Consider the following 14,024-nt stretch of genomic DNA (forward strand, 5'->3'; position numbering starts at 1 on the left):
TAAACTAGGAAAGATCTTCAACATTCCAGAACAAGACCAATTGAATGCGACATATTACTAGTCCGTTTTCAAGGAATGTGGTGAGCGAAGGCTCAATTGGCAGCCGTGTGAGGCGAGCCAAAGGAGATGCTTTGTCTTCCTAGGTGGGTGTCAGACTTGGCAGCGGTCCCGGCTAAGGTAATGAGAAAACGTGAGCGTCCCTGGGTGGGCTCGAACCACCAACCTTTCGGTTAACAGCCGAACGCGCTAACCGATTGCGCCACAGAGACCACACATGGAGCGTGCTTGAACTGGCCCGATGGAGAAATGAAAGATCAACTCAAGGTGCCTAAAAAGCTTCCCAATTGCACATTTGTAGAGATGAGGGATTGCCTTCTTTCTAAAAGGGAGAGACGCGGGCTAAAAAGCCCTTCCTTCGAGCCGGAATTGAACCAGCGACCTAAGGATTGCTACTTCATCTACTACAGTCCTCCGCTCTACCAGCTGAGCTATCGAAGGGAACTCAGATGGGTGTGGTAACACATGAGCCCTTGAATGCAAAGCCAGTGCTGAACACTTTGCATTTGACCTTCTAGGTTGAGGTATTGCTTGATGCCGCCTCGGCCGATAAGGGCAGATGCCTAGGCAGACGTTATGTGGGAGGCTACGGCTTGACGTATTGCAAAGAGAGAAAAGGGTTTGTAAAGAGCCAGCGCATTTTGTTGTGATCCTCCAAAGTCCCGGCAAAAATGGTGATGTACCCTGTGCCTTGACAGCAAGTGAGCAGAATAGTACTTGGAAGCACATTGAGTTTAGCCAAAGGAATTGTGGCGAAAGCTAGGAAAGAGTGGTCAGAGCCTGCTAGCTGCAAGAGGCCTCAAAGCAGCAGAGTGTGGTAGCCCGGCTAGCTCAGTCGGTAGAGCATGAGACTCTTAATCTCAGGGTCGTGGGTTTGAGCCCCACGTTGGGCGTGCCTTTTTTTGGCCGAGTCAAAGGCCTTTGCAAAAGGTGTCAGTATCTCCAGTTCCTTCAAGCGCACTGCACAATCACACCTTTACCATATCTACTGGCTTGGCTTCCTTTCTCTCCACCAATGGGGAAATATTTCTAGCTCATCTTCCTAGAGGTGACTTGGTACGCCAGCAAATGGACCTTGCGCAGCAGGGGGTCTGTGGAGTCAATGTCATGGATGGCCTTAGTTCTACACAGCCAGCAGCATGCTTGCTGCACAGCCTTGCGTTGGTGGTATAGTGGTGAGCATAGCTGCCTTCCAAGCAGTTGACCCGGGTTCGATTCCGGGCCAACACAGTCTTCTTCTTCTTTGCGCCCTTGACAAAAGAGCACAGGGCCAAAGCTCCTTCAACAAAGCTCCTAAGATGTCTTGCCTTAGTGACAACAATGCAAATATTCCGCCGCATCCCAACAGGCTCCGGCCTCATGCTTTAACTCGCTCAAGGAGTACAGCATTATCCAGGGACAAGGTTCAGGCATTTCAAACACCGATTCACAAACAATCAACTCTGGCACACACAGCATTGCTAAGTGGCTGGCTACCATTCCAACACCCTCAAATGGCAAGATAACTGGCAGCATTTTGAAGAATGCTAAAGAATTTCTCAACGAGGAATGTAGACTGAAGTCGGAGACAGAAGAAACAAGCATGTCCCATGATGTCATAGGCCTTTTCACTTGGATACGCTTTGCGGAGGCTATTGACATTGTGGGAAACATCTGAAATAAGGGAAGACTCTTGACAGCCAAAAAGAACTAAAGCTTGACCAAGTGCATTCATATCTGGCCCTTTGACTCAAGCAAGCCCATTTCAAGTACCCCAATGACTTTTACAGACAGAAACACGCCGCTGCCATGGGATCACTTGTATTTCCCATTGTAGCTAACCTGTGCATGAAGCAGCTGGACAAGAGAGACTTGAATTGTTCCATGGGGAAAAGACCAAGTCGTTTGTTAAGGCATGTGGATTATACTTGGCTGGAGAGTAGAGCATCAGAAACACAAGCTTTTAGTGAACGCATCAAGTCAGCGGACCAATACATCAAGTGTACACGGGAAGAGGCACTGAATAGCAAATGACCCCTTTTGGACGGCGTCTTACAAGGCAAGGAAGGGGCTGACTTGGGCAGGGAGGTCTCCAGGATACCTACCCACACAGACCGCTATCTGCCTTTTGACTCACACCACCCACTGGAACACAAGCTGGGGGTTCTTAGGACTCTGCAATATATCCGGCTGACATGGTAGCAACAAAAAGAGTCTAAAGACAAAAGAACACAGATGTAACGCCACCCTTGCCAGGGACGCTGGCATGTTTGCCCCGGTTTCCCTTTACTTCGCCCCGCAGCCAGGCACAGTGTATTTCTTCAGCCACATACACACACGCGCAAACGCTCCTTGTCTTCAATGACCGCACTTGGGGATGTTTGTTTTTGGAGTTTTCTTGTAGAGCTGGGGATAGGGATGGGGAATTGTAGTGGGATACTGCAAAATTAGAACTTTTCACACTGAGGACATCTAGCTGATCTCTTAGTTAAGCGGTATTGACGTCCTGACCGGTTTCAGGCCCTCAGGTCGACCCACCTGGGGCCGCATAGCAGCCTGCTCCAGGCGAGGCAGCCTGCCTCCAGCCCAACTGTTCGGCCCTCTCCCAGGAAAGACGCTGAGCCCATGTGCTGGCAGAACATACATGCCACTCCCAGCATGCGACTGGAATGCCCCCCCTTGCAAATGGCCAGGGCTGTATCCATATTCATGCTGTTTGTTTGCCTAGCCCCCACCCATGTTCTGGAAAGCTCTCACAGCTTCCCGAAGGCGGGAAGAACTCTGACAAACTCAAACAACGTCAGAGAATCATCAGCAGACCTGAGTAATCCATCGCAGCACTCTGTTAAGCAGAATACCACACTGAATTTACCTGACAGCCTCTCTGGTAAGCAGAGGCCAACTATACAAATCCTAGCACATGACTAGGAGGGTGCTACCGGGACATCTCAGGAGGGCTTTGAAAGCTTGTGGCTACCCAGACTGGGTCTTGGTTAAAACCTCCGCAAGCTCAGGAAAACAAACTGGGGAGAAGCAGAACACTTGGAGAAATATAGTCATCCCGTATGGAACTGGAGTGTCGGAAAAACTCAGAAGGATCTTTAAGAAACATTGCATCCCTGTGTAGTTCAAGGCCAGCAATACACTGGGACACAAGCTTGTCCAGCCACACTATCTGTCTTCCACATTATTAACACCTCTCTCCAGGCCATTTGACAACAATTGACGCCTTTAGCCAGGTCAATCTAGGCACTATTAGCTATGCAGGCTTCCTGACAACCAACATGGGGATGATGTAACTTGAAAAAGGGCGCCTCCACAATTCTCACACCTCCCCTCCTGTTCCTGGACAATCAACATCTACACATTCCATGGTAATTGGACTAAGGCCTCTTCAGGTGTGAATAGAAATGCTGGGGTTTGTTCCTGAGAGTCAGCGGAAGCGAAGAAGTGGCTTGACTAAACTAGGAAAGATCTTCAACATTCCAGAACAAGAGCAATTGAATGCGACATATTACTAGTCCGTTTTCAAGGAATGTGGTGAGCGAAGGCTCAATTGGCAGCCGTGTGAGGCGAGCCAAAGGAGATGCTTTGTCTTCCTAGGTGGGTGTCAGACTTGGCAGCGGTCCCGGCTAAGGTAATGAGAAAACGTGAGCGTCCCTGGGTGGGCTCGAACCACCAACCTTTCGGTTAACAGCCGAACGCGCTAACCGATTGCGCCACAGAGACCACACATGGAGCGTGCTTGAACTGGCCCGAAGGAGAAATGAAAGATCAACTCAAGGTGCCTAAAAAGCTTCCCAATTGCACATTTGTAGAGATGAGGGATTGCCTTCTTTCTAAAAGGGAGAGACGCGGGCTAAAAAGCCCTTCCTTCGAGCCGGAATTGAACCAGCGACCTAAGGATTGCTACTTTATCTACTACAGTCCTCCGCTCTACCAGCTGAGCTATCGAAGGGAACTCAGATAGATGTGGTAACACATGAGCCCTTGAATGCAAAGCCAGTGCTGAACACTTTGCATTTGACCTTCTAGGTTGAGGTATTGCTTGATGCCGCCTCGGCCGATAAGGGCAGATGCCTAGGCAGACGTTATGTGGGAGGCTACGGCTTGACGTATTGCAAAGAGAGAAAAGGGTTTGTAAAGAGCCAGCGCATTTTGTTGTGATCCTCCAAAGTCCCGGCAAAAATGGTGATGTACCCTGTGCCTTGACAGCAAGTGAGCAGAATAGTACTTGGAAGCACATTGAGTTTAGCCAAAGGAATTGTGGCGAAAGCTAGGAAAGAGTGGTCAGAGCCTGCTAGCTGCAAGAGGCCTCAAAGCAGCAGAGTGTGGTAGCCCGGCTAGCTCAGTCGGTAGAGCATTAGACTCTTAATCTCAGGGTCGTGGGTTCGAGCCCCACGTTGGGCGTGCCTTTTTTTGGCCGAGTCAAAGGCCTTTGCAAAAGGTGTCAGTATCTCCAGTTCCTTCAAGCGCACTGCACAATCACACCTTTACCATATCTACTGGCTTGGCTTCCTTTCTCTCCACCAATGGGGAAATATTTCTAGCTCATCTTCCTAGAGGTGACTTGGTACGCCAGCAAATGGACCTTGCGCAGCAGGGGGTCTGTGGAGTCAATGTCATGGATGGCCTTAGTTCTACACAGCCAGCAGCATGCTTGCTGCACAGCCTTGCGTTGGTGGTATAGTGGTGAGCATAGCTGCCTTCCAAGCAGTTGACCCGGGTTCGATTCCCGGCCAACGCAGTCTTCTTCTTCTTCTTTGCGCCCTTGACAAAAGAGCACAGGGCCAAAGCTCCTTCAACAAAGCTCCTAAGATGTCTTGCCTTAGTGACAACAGTGCAAATATTCCGCCGCATCCCAACAGGCTCCGGCCTCATGCTTTAACTCGCTCAAGGAGTACAGCATTATCCAGGGACAAGGTTCAGGCATTTCAAACACCGATTCACAAACAATCAACTCTGGCACACACAGCATTGCTAAGTAGCTGGCTACCATTCCAACACCCTCAAATGGCAAGATAACTGGCAGCATTTTGAAGAATGCTAAAGAATTTCTCAACGAGGAATGTAGACTGAAGTCGGAGACAGAAGAAACAAGCATGTCCCATGATGTCATAGGCCTTTTCACTTGGATACGCTTTGCGGAGGCTATTGACATTGTGGGAAACATCTGAAATAAGGGAAGACTCTTGACAGCCAAAAAGAACTAAAGCTTGACCAAGTGCATTCATTGCTGGCCCTTTGACTCAAGCAAGCCCATTTCAAGTACCCCAATGACTTTTACAGACAGAAACACGCCGCTGCCATGGGATCACTTGTATTTCCCATTGTAGCTAACCTGTGCATGGAGCAGCTGGACAAGAGAGACTTGAATTGTTCCATGGGGAAAAGACCAAGTCGTTTGTTAAGGCATGTGGATTATACTTGGCTGGAGAGTAGAGCATCAGAAACACAAGCTTTTAGTGAACGCATCAAGTCAGCGGACCAATACATCAAGTGTACACGGGAAGAGGCACTGAATAGCAAATGACCCCTTTTGGACGGCGTCTTACAAGGCAAGGAAGGGGCTGACTTGGGCAGGGAGGTCTCCAGGATACCTACCCACACAGACCGCTATCTGCCTTTTGACTCACACCACCCACTGGAACACAAGCTGGGGGTTCTTAGGACTCTGCAATATATCCGGCTGACATGGTAGCAACAAAAAGAGTCTAAAGACAAAAGAACACAGATGTAACGCCACCCTTGCCAGGGACGCTGGCATGTTTGCCCCGGTTTCCCTTTACTTCGCCCCGCAGCCAGGCACAGTGTATTTCTTCAGCCACATACACACACGCGCAAACGCTCCTTGTCTTCAATGACCGCACTTGGGGATGTTTGTTTTTGGAGTTTTCTTGTAGAGCTGGGGATAGGGATGGGGAATTGTAGTGGGATACTGCAAAATTAGAACTTTTCACACTGAGGACATCTAGCTGATCTCTTAGTTAAGCGGTATTGACGTCCTGACCGGTTTCAGGCCCTCAGGTCGACCCACCTGGGGCCGCATAGCAGCCTGCTCCAGGCGAGGCAGCCTGCCTCCAGCCCAACTGTTCGGCCCTCTCCCAGGAAAGACGCTGAGCCCATGTGCTGGCAGAACATACATGCCACTCCCAGCATGCGACTGGAATGCCCCCCCTTGCAAATGGCCAGGGCTGTATCCATATTCATGCTGTTTGTTTGCCTAGCCCCCACCCATGTTCTGGAAAGCTCTCACAGCTTCCCGAAGGCGGGAAGAACTCTGACAAACTCAAACAACGTCAGAGAATCATCAGCAGACCTGAGTAATCCATCGCAGCACTCTGTTAAGCAGAATACCACACTGAATTTACCTGACAGCCTCTCTGGTAAGCAGAGGCCAACTATACAAATCCTAGCACATGACTAGGAGGGTGCTACCGGGACATCTCAGGAGGGCTTTGAAAGCTTGTGGCTACCCAGACTGGGTCTTGGTTAAAACCTCCGCAAGCTCAGGAAAACAAACTGGGGAGAAGCAGAACACTTGGAGAAATATAGTCATCCCGTATGGAACTGGAGTGTCGGAAAAACTCAGAAGGATCTTTAAGAAACATTGCATCCCTGTGTAGTTCAAGGCCAGCAATACACTGGGACACAAGCTTGTCCAGCCACACTATCTGTCTTCCACATTATTAACACCTCTCTCCAGGCCATTTGACAACAATTGACGCCTTTAGCCAGGTCAATCTAGGCACTATTAGCTATGCAGGCTTCCTGACAACCAACATGGGGATGATGTAACTTGAAAAAGGGCGCCTCCACAATTCTCACACCTCCCCTCCTGTTCCTGGACAATCAACATCTACACATTCCATGGTAATTGGACTAAGGCCTCTTCAGGTGTGAATAGAAATGCTGGGGTTTGTTCCTGAGAGTCAGCGGAAGCGAAGAAGTGGCTTGACTAAACTAGGAAAGATCTTCAACATTCCAGAACAAGAGCAATTGAATGCGACATATTACTAGTCCGTTTTCAAGGAATGTGGTGAGCGAAGGCTCAATTGGCAGCCGTGTGAGGCGAGCCAAAGGAGATGCTTTGTCTTCCTAGGTGGGTGTCAGACTTGGCAGCGGTCCCGGCTAAGGTAATGAGAAAACGTGAGCGTCCCTGGGTGGGCTCGAACCACCAACCTTTCGGTTAACAGCCGAACGCGCTAACCGATTGCGCCACAGAGACCACACATGGAGCGTGCTTGAACTGGCCCGAAGGAGAAATGAAAGATCAACTCAAGGTGCCTAAAAAGCTTCCCAATTGCACATTTGTAGAGATGAGGGATTGCCTTCTTTCTAAAAGGGAGAGACGCGGGCTAAAAAGCCCTTCCTTCGAGCCGGAATTGAACCAGCGACCTAAGGATTGCTACTTTATCTACTACAGTCCTCCGCTCTACCAGCTGAGCTATCGAAGGGAACTCAGATAGATGTGGTAACACATGAGCCCTTGAATGCAAAGCCAGTGCTGAACACTTTGCATTTGACCTTCTAGGTTGAGGTATTGCTTGATGCCGCCTCGGCCGATAAGGGCAGATGCCTAGGCAGACGTTATGTGGGAGGCTACGGCTTGACGTATTGCAAAGAGAGAAAAGGGTTTGTAAAGAGCCAGCGCATTTTGTTGTGATCCTCCAAAGTCCCGGCAAAAATGGTGATGTACCCTGTGCCTTGACAGCAAGTGAGCAGAATAGTACTTGGAAGCACATTGAGTTTAGCCAAAGGAATTGTGGCGAAAGCTAGGAAAGAGTGGTCAGAGCCTGCTAGCTGCAAGAGGCCTCAAAGCAGCAGAGTGTGGTAGCCCGGCTAGCTCAGTCGGTAGAGCATGAGACTCTTAATCTCAGGGTCGTGGGTTCGAGCCCCACGTTGGGCGTGCCTTTTTTTGGCCGAGTCAAAGGCCTTTGCAAAAGGTGTCAGTATCTCCAGTTCCTTCAAGCGCACTGCACAATCACACCTTTACCATATCTACTGGCTTGGCTTCCTTTCTCTCCACCAATGGGGAAATATTTCTAGCTCATCTTCCTAGAGGTGACTTGGTACGCCAGCAAATGGACCTTGCGCAGCAGGGGGTCTGTGGAGTCAATGTCATGGATGGCCTTAGTTCTACACAGCCAGCAGCATGCTTGCTGCACAGCCTTGCGTTGGTGGTATAGTGGTGAGCATAGCTGCCTTCCAAGCAGTTGACCCGGGTTCGATTCCCGGCCAACGCAGTCTTCTTCTTCTTTGCGCCCTTGACAAAAGAGCACAGGGCCAAAGCTCCTTCAACAAAGCTCCTAAGATGTCTTGCCTTAGTGACAACAGTGCAAATATTCCGCCGCATCCCAACAGGCTCCGGCCTCATGCTTTAACTCGCTCAAGGAGTACAGCATTATCCAGGGACAAGGTTCAGGCATTTCAAACACCGATTCACAAACAATCAACTCTGGCACACACAGCATTGCTAAGTAGCTGGCTACCATTCCAACACCCTCAAATGGCAAGATAACTGGCAGCATTTTGAAGAATGCTAAAGAATTTCTCAACGAGGAATGTAGACTGAAGTCGGAGACAGAAGAAACAAGCATGTCCCATGATGTCATAGGCCTTTTCACTTGGATACGCTTTGCGGAGGCTATTGACATTGTGGGAAACATCTGAAATAAGGGAAGACTCTTGACAGCCAAAAAGAACTAAAGCTTGACCAAGTGCATTCATTGCTGGCCCTTTGACTCAAGCAAGCCCATTTCAAGTACCCCAATGACTTTTACAGACAGAAACACGCCGCTGCCATGGGATCACTTGTATTTCCCATTGTAGCTAACCTGTGCATGGAGCAGCTGGACAAGAGAGACTTGAATTGTTCCATGGGGAAAAGACCAAGTCGTTTGTTAAGGCATGTGGATTATACTTGGCTGGAGAGTAGAGCATCAGAAACACAAGCTTTTAGTGAACGCATCAAGTCAGCGGACCAATACATCAAGTGTACACGGGAAGAGGCACTGAATAGCAAATGACCCCTTTTGGACGGCGTCTTACAAGGCAAGGAAGGGGCTGACTTGGGCAGGGAGGTCTCCAGGATACCTACCCACACAGACCGCTATCTGCCTTTTGACTCACACCACCCACTGGAACACAAGCTGGGGGTTCTTAGGACTCTGCAATATATCCGGCTGACATGGTAGCAACAAAAAGAGTCTAAAGACAAAAGAACACAGATGTAACGCCACCCTTGCCAGGGACGCTGGCATGTTTGCCCCGGTTTCCCTTTACTTCGCCCCGCAGCCAGGCACAGTGTATTTCTTCAGCCACATACACACACGCGCAAACGCTCCTTGTCTTCAATGACCGCACTTGGGGATGTTTGTTTTTGGAGTTTTCTTGTAGAGCTGGGGATAGGGATGGGGAATTGTAGTGGGATACTGCAAAATTAGAACTTTTCACACTGAGGACATCTAGCTGATCTCTTAGTTAAGCGGTATTGACGTCCTGACCGGTTTCAGGCCCTCAGGTCGACCCACCTGGGGCCGCATAGCAGCCTGCTCCAGGCGAGGCAGCCTGCCTCCAGCCCAACTGTTCGGCCCTCTCCCAGGAAAGACGCTGAGCCCATGTGCTGGCAGAACATACATGCCACTCCCAGCATGCGACTGGAATGCCCCCCCTTGCAAATGGCCAGGGCTGTATCCATATTCATGCTGTTCGTTTGCCTAGCCCCCACCCATGTTCTGGAAAGCTCTCACAGCTTCCCGAAGGCGGGAAGAACTCTGACAAACTCCAGCAACGTCAGAGAATCATCAGCAGACCTGAGTAATCCATCGCAGCACTCTGTTAAGCAGAATACCACACTGAATTTACCTGACAGCCTCTCTGGTAAGCAGAGGCCAACTATACAAATCCTAGCACATGACTAGGAGGGTGCTACCGGGACATCTCAGGAGGGCTTTGAAAGCTTGTGGCTACCCAGACTGGGTCTTGGTTAAAACCTCCGCAAGCTCAGGAAAACAAACTGGGGAGAAGCAGAACACTTGGAGAAATATAGTCATCCCGTATGGAACTGGAGTGTCGGAAAAACTCAGAAGGATCTTTAAGAAACATTGCATCCCTGTGTAGTTCAAGGCCAGCAATACACTGGGACACAAGCTTGTCCAGCCACACTATCTGTCTTCCACATTATTAACACCTCTCTCCAGGCGATTTGACAACAATTGACGCCTTTAGCCAGGTCAATCTAGGCACTATTAGCTATGCAGGCTTCCTGACAACCAACATGGGGATGATGTAACTTGAAAAAGGGCGCCTCCACAATTCTCACACCTCCCCTCCTGTTCCTGGACAATCAACATCTACACATTCCATGGTAATTGGACTAAGGCCTCTTCAGGTGTGAATAGAAATGCTGGGGTTTGTTCCTGAGAGTCAGCGGAAGCGAAGAAGTGGCTTGACTAAACTAGGAAAGATCTTCAACATTCCAGAACAAGAGCAATTGAATGCGACATATTACTAGTCCGTTTTCAAGGAATGTGGTGAGCGAAGGCTCAATTGGCAGCCGTGTGAGGCGAGCCAAAGGAGATGCTTTGTCTTCCTAGGTGGGTGTCAGACTTGGCAGCGGTCCCGGCTAAGGTAATGAGAAAACGTGAGCGTCCCTGGGTGGGCTCGAACCACCAACCTTTCGGTTAACAGCCGAACGCGCTAACCGATTGCGCCACAGAGACCACACATGGAGCGTGCTTGAACTGGCCCGATGGAGAAATGAAAGATCAACTCAAGGTGCCTAAAAAGCTTCCCAATTGCACATTTGTACAGATGAGGGATTGCCTTCTTTCTAAAAGGGAGAGACGCGGGCTAAAAAGCCCTTCCTTCGAGCCGGAATTGAACCAGCGACCTAAGGATTGCTACTTCATCTACTACAGTCCTCCGCTCTACCAGCTGAGCTATCGAAGGGAACTCAGATGGGTGTGGTAACACATGAGCCCTTGAATGCAAAGCCAGTGCTGAACACTTTGCATTTGACCTTCTAGGTTGAGGTATTGCTTGATGCCGCCTCGGCCGATAAGGGCAGATGCCTAGGCAGACGTTATGTGGGAGGCTACGGCTTGACGTATTGCAAAGAGAGAAAAGGGTTTGTAAAGAGCCAGCGCATTTTGTTGTGATCCTCCAAAGTCCCGGCAAAAATGGTGATGTACCCTGTGCCTTGACAGCAAGTGAGCAGAATAGTACTTGGAAGCACATTGAGTTTAGCCAAAGGAATTGTGGCGAAAGCTAGGAAAGAGTGGTCAGAGCCTGCTAGCTGCAAGAGGCCTCAAAGCAGCAGAGTGTGGTAGCCCGGCTAGCTCAGTCGGTAGAGCATGAGACTCTTAATCTCAGGGTCGTGGGTTCGAGCCCCACGTTGGGCGTGCCTTTTTTTGGCCGAGTCAAAGGCCTTTGCAAAAGGTGTCAGTATCTCCAGTTCCTTCAAGCGCACTGCACAATCACACCTTTACCATATCTACTGGCTTGGCTTCCTTTCTCTCCACCAATGGGGAAATATTTCTAGCTCATCTTCCTAGAGGTGACTTGGTACGCCAGCAAATGGACCTTGCGCAGCAGGGGGTCTGTGGAGTCAATGTCATGGATGGCCTTAGTTCTACACAGCCAGCAGCATGCTTGCTGCACAGCCTTGCGTTGGTGGTATAGTGGTGAGCATAGCTGCCTTCCAAGCAGTTGACCCGGGTTCGATTCCCGGCCAACACAGTCTTCTTCTTCTTTGCGCCCTTGACAAAAGAGCACAGGGCCAAAGCTCCTTCAACAAAGCTCCTAAGATGTCTTGCCTTAGTGACAACAGTGCAAATATTCCGCCGCATCCCAACAGGCTCCGGCCTCATGCTTTAACTCGCTCAAGGAGTACAGCATTATCCAGGGACAAGGTTCAGGCATTTCAAACACCGATTCACAAACAATCAACTCTGGCACACACAGCATTGCTAAGTGGCTGGCTACCATTCCAACACCCTCAAATGGCAAGATAACTGGCAGCATTTTGAAGAATGCTAAAGAATTTCTCAACGAGGAATGTAGACTGAAGTCGGAGACAGAAGAAACAAGCATGTCCCATGATGTCATAGGCCTTTTCACTTGGATACGCTTTGCGGAGGCTATTGACATTGTGGGAAACATCTGAAATAAGGGAAGACTCTTGACAGCCAAAAAGAACTAAAGCTTGACCAAGTGCATTCATTGCTGGCCCTTTGACTCAAGCAAGCCCATTTCAAGTACCCCAATGACTTTTACAGACAGAAACACGCCGCTGCCATGGGATCACTTGTATTTCCCATTGTAGCTAACCTGTGCATGAAGCAGCTGGACAAGAGAGACTTGAATTGTTCCATGGGGAAAAGACCAAGTCGTTTGTTAAGGCATGTGGATTATACTTGGCTGGAGAGTAGAGCATCAGAAACACAAGCTTTTAGTGAACGCATCAAGTCAGCGGACCAATACATCAAGTGTACACGGGAAGAGGCACTGAATAGCAAATGACCCCTTTTGGACGGCGTCTTACAAGGCAAGGAAGGGGCTGACTTGGGCAGGGAGGTCTCCAGGATACCTACCCACACAGACCGCTATCTGCCTTTTGACTCACACCACCCACTGGAACACAAGCTGGGGGTTCTTAGGACTCTGCAATATATCCGGCTGACATGGTAGCAACAAAAAGAGTCTAAAGACAAAAGAACACAGATGTAACGCCACCCTTGCCAGGGACGCTGGCATGTTTGCCCCGGTTTCCCTTTACTTCGCCCCGCAGCCAGGCACAGTGTATTTCTTCAGCCACATACACACACGTGCAAACGCTCCTTGTCTTCAATGACCGCACTTGGGGATGTTTGTTTTTGGAGTTTTCTTGTAGAGCTGGGGATAGGGATGGGGAATTGTAGTGGGATACTGCAAAATTAGAACTTTTCACACTGAGGACATCTAGCTGATCTCTTAGTTAAGCGGTATTGACGTCCTGACCGGTTTCAGGCCCTCAGGTCGACCCACCTGGGGCCGCATAGCAGCCTGCTCCAGGCGAGGCAGCCTGCCTCCAGCCCAACTGTTCGGCCCTCTCCCAGGAAAGACGCTGAGCCCATGTGCTGGCAGAACATACATGCCACTCCCAGCATGCGACTGGAATGCCCCCCCTTGCAAATGGCCAGGGCTGTATCCATATTCATGCTGTTCGTTTGCCTAGCCCCCACCCATGTTCTGGAAAGCTCTCACAGCTTCCCGAAGGCGGGAAGAACTCTGACAAACTCAAACAACGTCAGAGAATCATCAGCAGACCTGAGTAATCCATCGCAGCACTCTGTTAAGCAGAATACCACACTGAATTTACCTGACAGCCTCTCTGGTAAGCAGAGGCCAACTATACAAATCCTAGCACATGACTAGGAGGGTGCTACCGGGACATCTCAGGAGGGCTTTGAAAGCTTGTGGCTACCCAGACTGGGTCTTGGTTAAAACCTCCGCAAGCTCAGGAAAACAAACTGGGGAGAAGCAGAACACTTGGAGAAATATAGTCATCCCGTATGGAACTGGAGTGTCGGAAAAACTCAGAAGGATCTTTAAGAAACATTGCATCCCTGTGTAGTTCAAGGCCAGCAATACACTGGGACACAAGCTTGTCCAGCCACACTATCTGTCTTCCACATTATTAACACCTCTCTCCAGGCCATTTGACAACAATTGACGCCTTTAGCCAGGTCAATCTAGGCACTATTAGCTATGCAGGCTTCCTGACAACCAACATGGGGATGATGTAACTTGAAAAAGGGCGCCTCCACAATTCTCACACCTCCCCTCCTGTTCCTGGACAATCAACATCTACACATTCCATGGTAATTGGACTAAGGCCTCTTCAGGTGTGAATAGAAATGCTGGGGTTTGTTCCTGAGAGTCAGCGGAAGCGAAGAAGTGGCTTGACTAAACTAGGAAAGATCTTCAACATTCCAGAACAAGAG

General features: G+C 49.6%; 12 non-coding genes across 12 annotated transcripts; 4 read left to right on the forward strand and 8 right to left on the reverse strand.

The window, feature by feature from the left end:
* Window positions 1-195: 195 nt before the first annotated feature.
* Window positions 196-269, reverse strand: TRNAN-GUU (transfer RNA asparagine (anticodon GUU)). Its single transcript has one exon. It is a non-coding gene; the product is annotated as a tRNA-Asn (tRNA).
* Window positions 270-411: 142 nt separating this feature from the next.
* On the reverse strand, window positions 412-498 carry TRNAY-GUA (transfer RNA tyrosine (anticodon GUA)). The gene is given in 2 exon segments: window positions 412-447; window positions 462-498. It is a non-coding gene; the product is annotated as a tRNA-Tyr (tRNA).
* A 3,193-nt stretch (window positions 499-3,691) lies between these two features.
* TRNAN-GUU (transfer RNA asparagine (anticodon GUU)) lies at window positions 3,692-3,765 on the reverse strand. The gene has a single exon. It is a non-coding gene; the product is annotated as a tRNA-Asn (tRNA).
* Window positions 3,766-3,907: 142 nt separating this feature from the next.
* Window positions 3,908-3,994, reverse strand: TRNAY-GUA (transfer RNA tyrosine (anticodon GUA)). Its single transcript is given in 2 exon segments — window positions 3,908-3,943; window positions 3,958-3,994. It is a non-coding gene; the product is annotated as a tRNA-Tyr (tRNA).
* A 717-nt stretch (window positions 3,995-4,711) lies between these two features.
* On the forward strand, window positions 4,712-4,783 carry TRNAG-UCC (transfer RNA glycine (anticodon UCC)). The gene has a single exon. It is a non-coding gene; the product is annotated as a tRNA-Gly (tRNA).
* A 2,407-nt stretch (window positions 4,784-7,190) lies between these two features.
* On the reverse strand, window positions 7,191-7,264 carry TRNAN-GUU (transfer RNA asparagine (anticodon GUU)). Its single transcript has one exon. It is a non-coding gene; the product is annotated as a tRNA-Asn (tRNA).
* A 142-nt stretch (window positions 7,265-7,406) lies between these two features.
* TRNAY-GUA (transfer RNA tyrosine (anticodon GUA)) lies at window positions 7,407-7,493 on the reverse strand. Its single transcript is given in 2 exon segments — window positions 7,407-7,442; window positions 7,457-7,493. It is a non-coding gene; the product is annotated as a tRNA-Tyr (tRNA).
* A 379-nt stretch (window positions 7,494-7,872) lies between these two features.
* TRNAK-CUU (transfer RNA lysine (anticodon CUU)) lies at window positions 7,873-7,945 on the forward strand. Its single transcript has one exon. It is a non-coding gene; the product is annotated as a tRNA-Lys (tRNA).
* A 265-nt stretch (window positions 7,946-8,210) lies between these two features.
* On the forward strand, window positions 8,211-8,282 carry TRNAG-UCC (transfer RNA glycine (anticodon UCC)). Its single transcript has one exon. It is a non-coding gene; the product is annotated as a tRNA-Gly (tRNA).
* A 2,404-nt stretch (window positions 8,283-10,686) lies between these two features.
* Window positions 10,687-10,760, reverse strand: TRNAN-GUU (transfer RNA asparagine (anticodon GUU)). Its single transcript has one exon. It is a non-coding gene; the product is annotated as a tRNA-Asn (tRNA).
* Window positions 10,761-10,902: 142 nt separating this feature from the next.
* On the reverse strand, window positions 10,903-10,989 carry TRNAY-GUA (transfer RNA tyrosine (anticodon GUA)). The gene is given in 2 exon segments: window positions 10,903-10,938; window positions 10,953-10,989. It is a non-coding gene; the product is annotated as a tRNA-Tyr (tRNA).
* Window positions 10,990-11,368: 379 nt separating this feature from the next.
* Window positions 11,369-11,441, forward strand: TRNAK-CUU (transfer RNA lysine (anticodon CUU)). Its single transcript has one exon. It is a non-coding gene; the product is annotated as a tRNA-Lys (tRNA).
* The last annotated feature ends 2,583 nt before the right edge of the window (window positions 11,442-14,024 follow it).

Source organism: Staurois parvus, unplaced genomic scaffold, assembly GCF_062004578.1.
Source record: "Staurois parvus isolate SC_StPar_1 unplaced genomic scaffold, SC_StPar_1.0 ptg001130l, whole genome shotgun sequence".
NCBI classification, from domain to species: Eukaryota; Metazoa; Chordata; class Amphibia; order Anura; family Ranidae; genus Staurois; species Staurois parvus.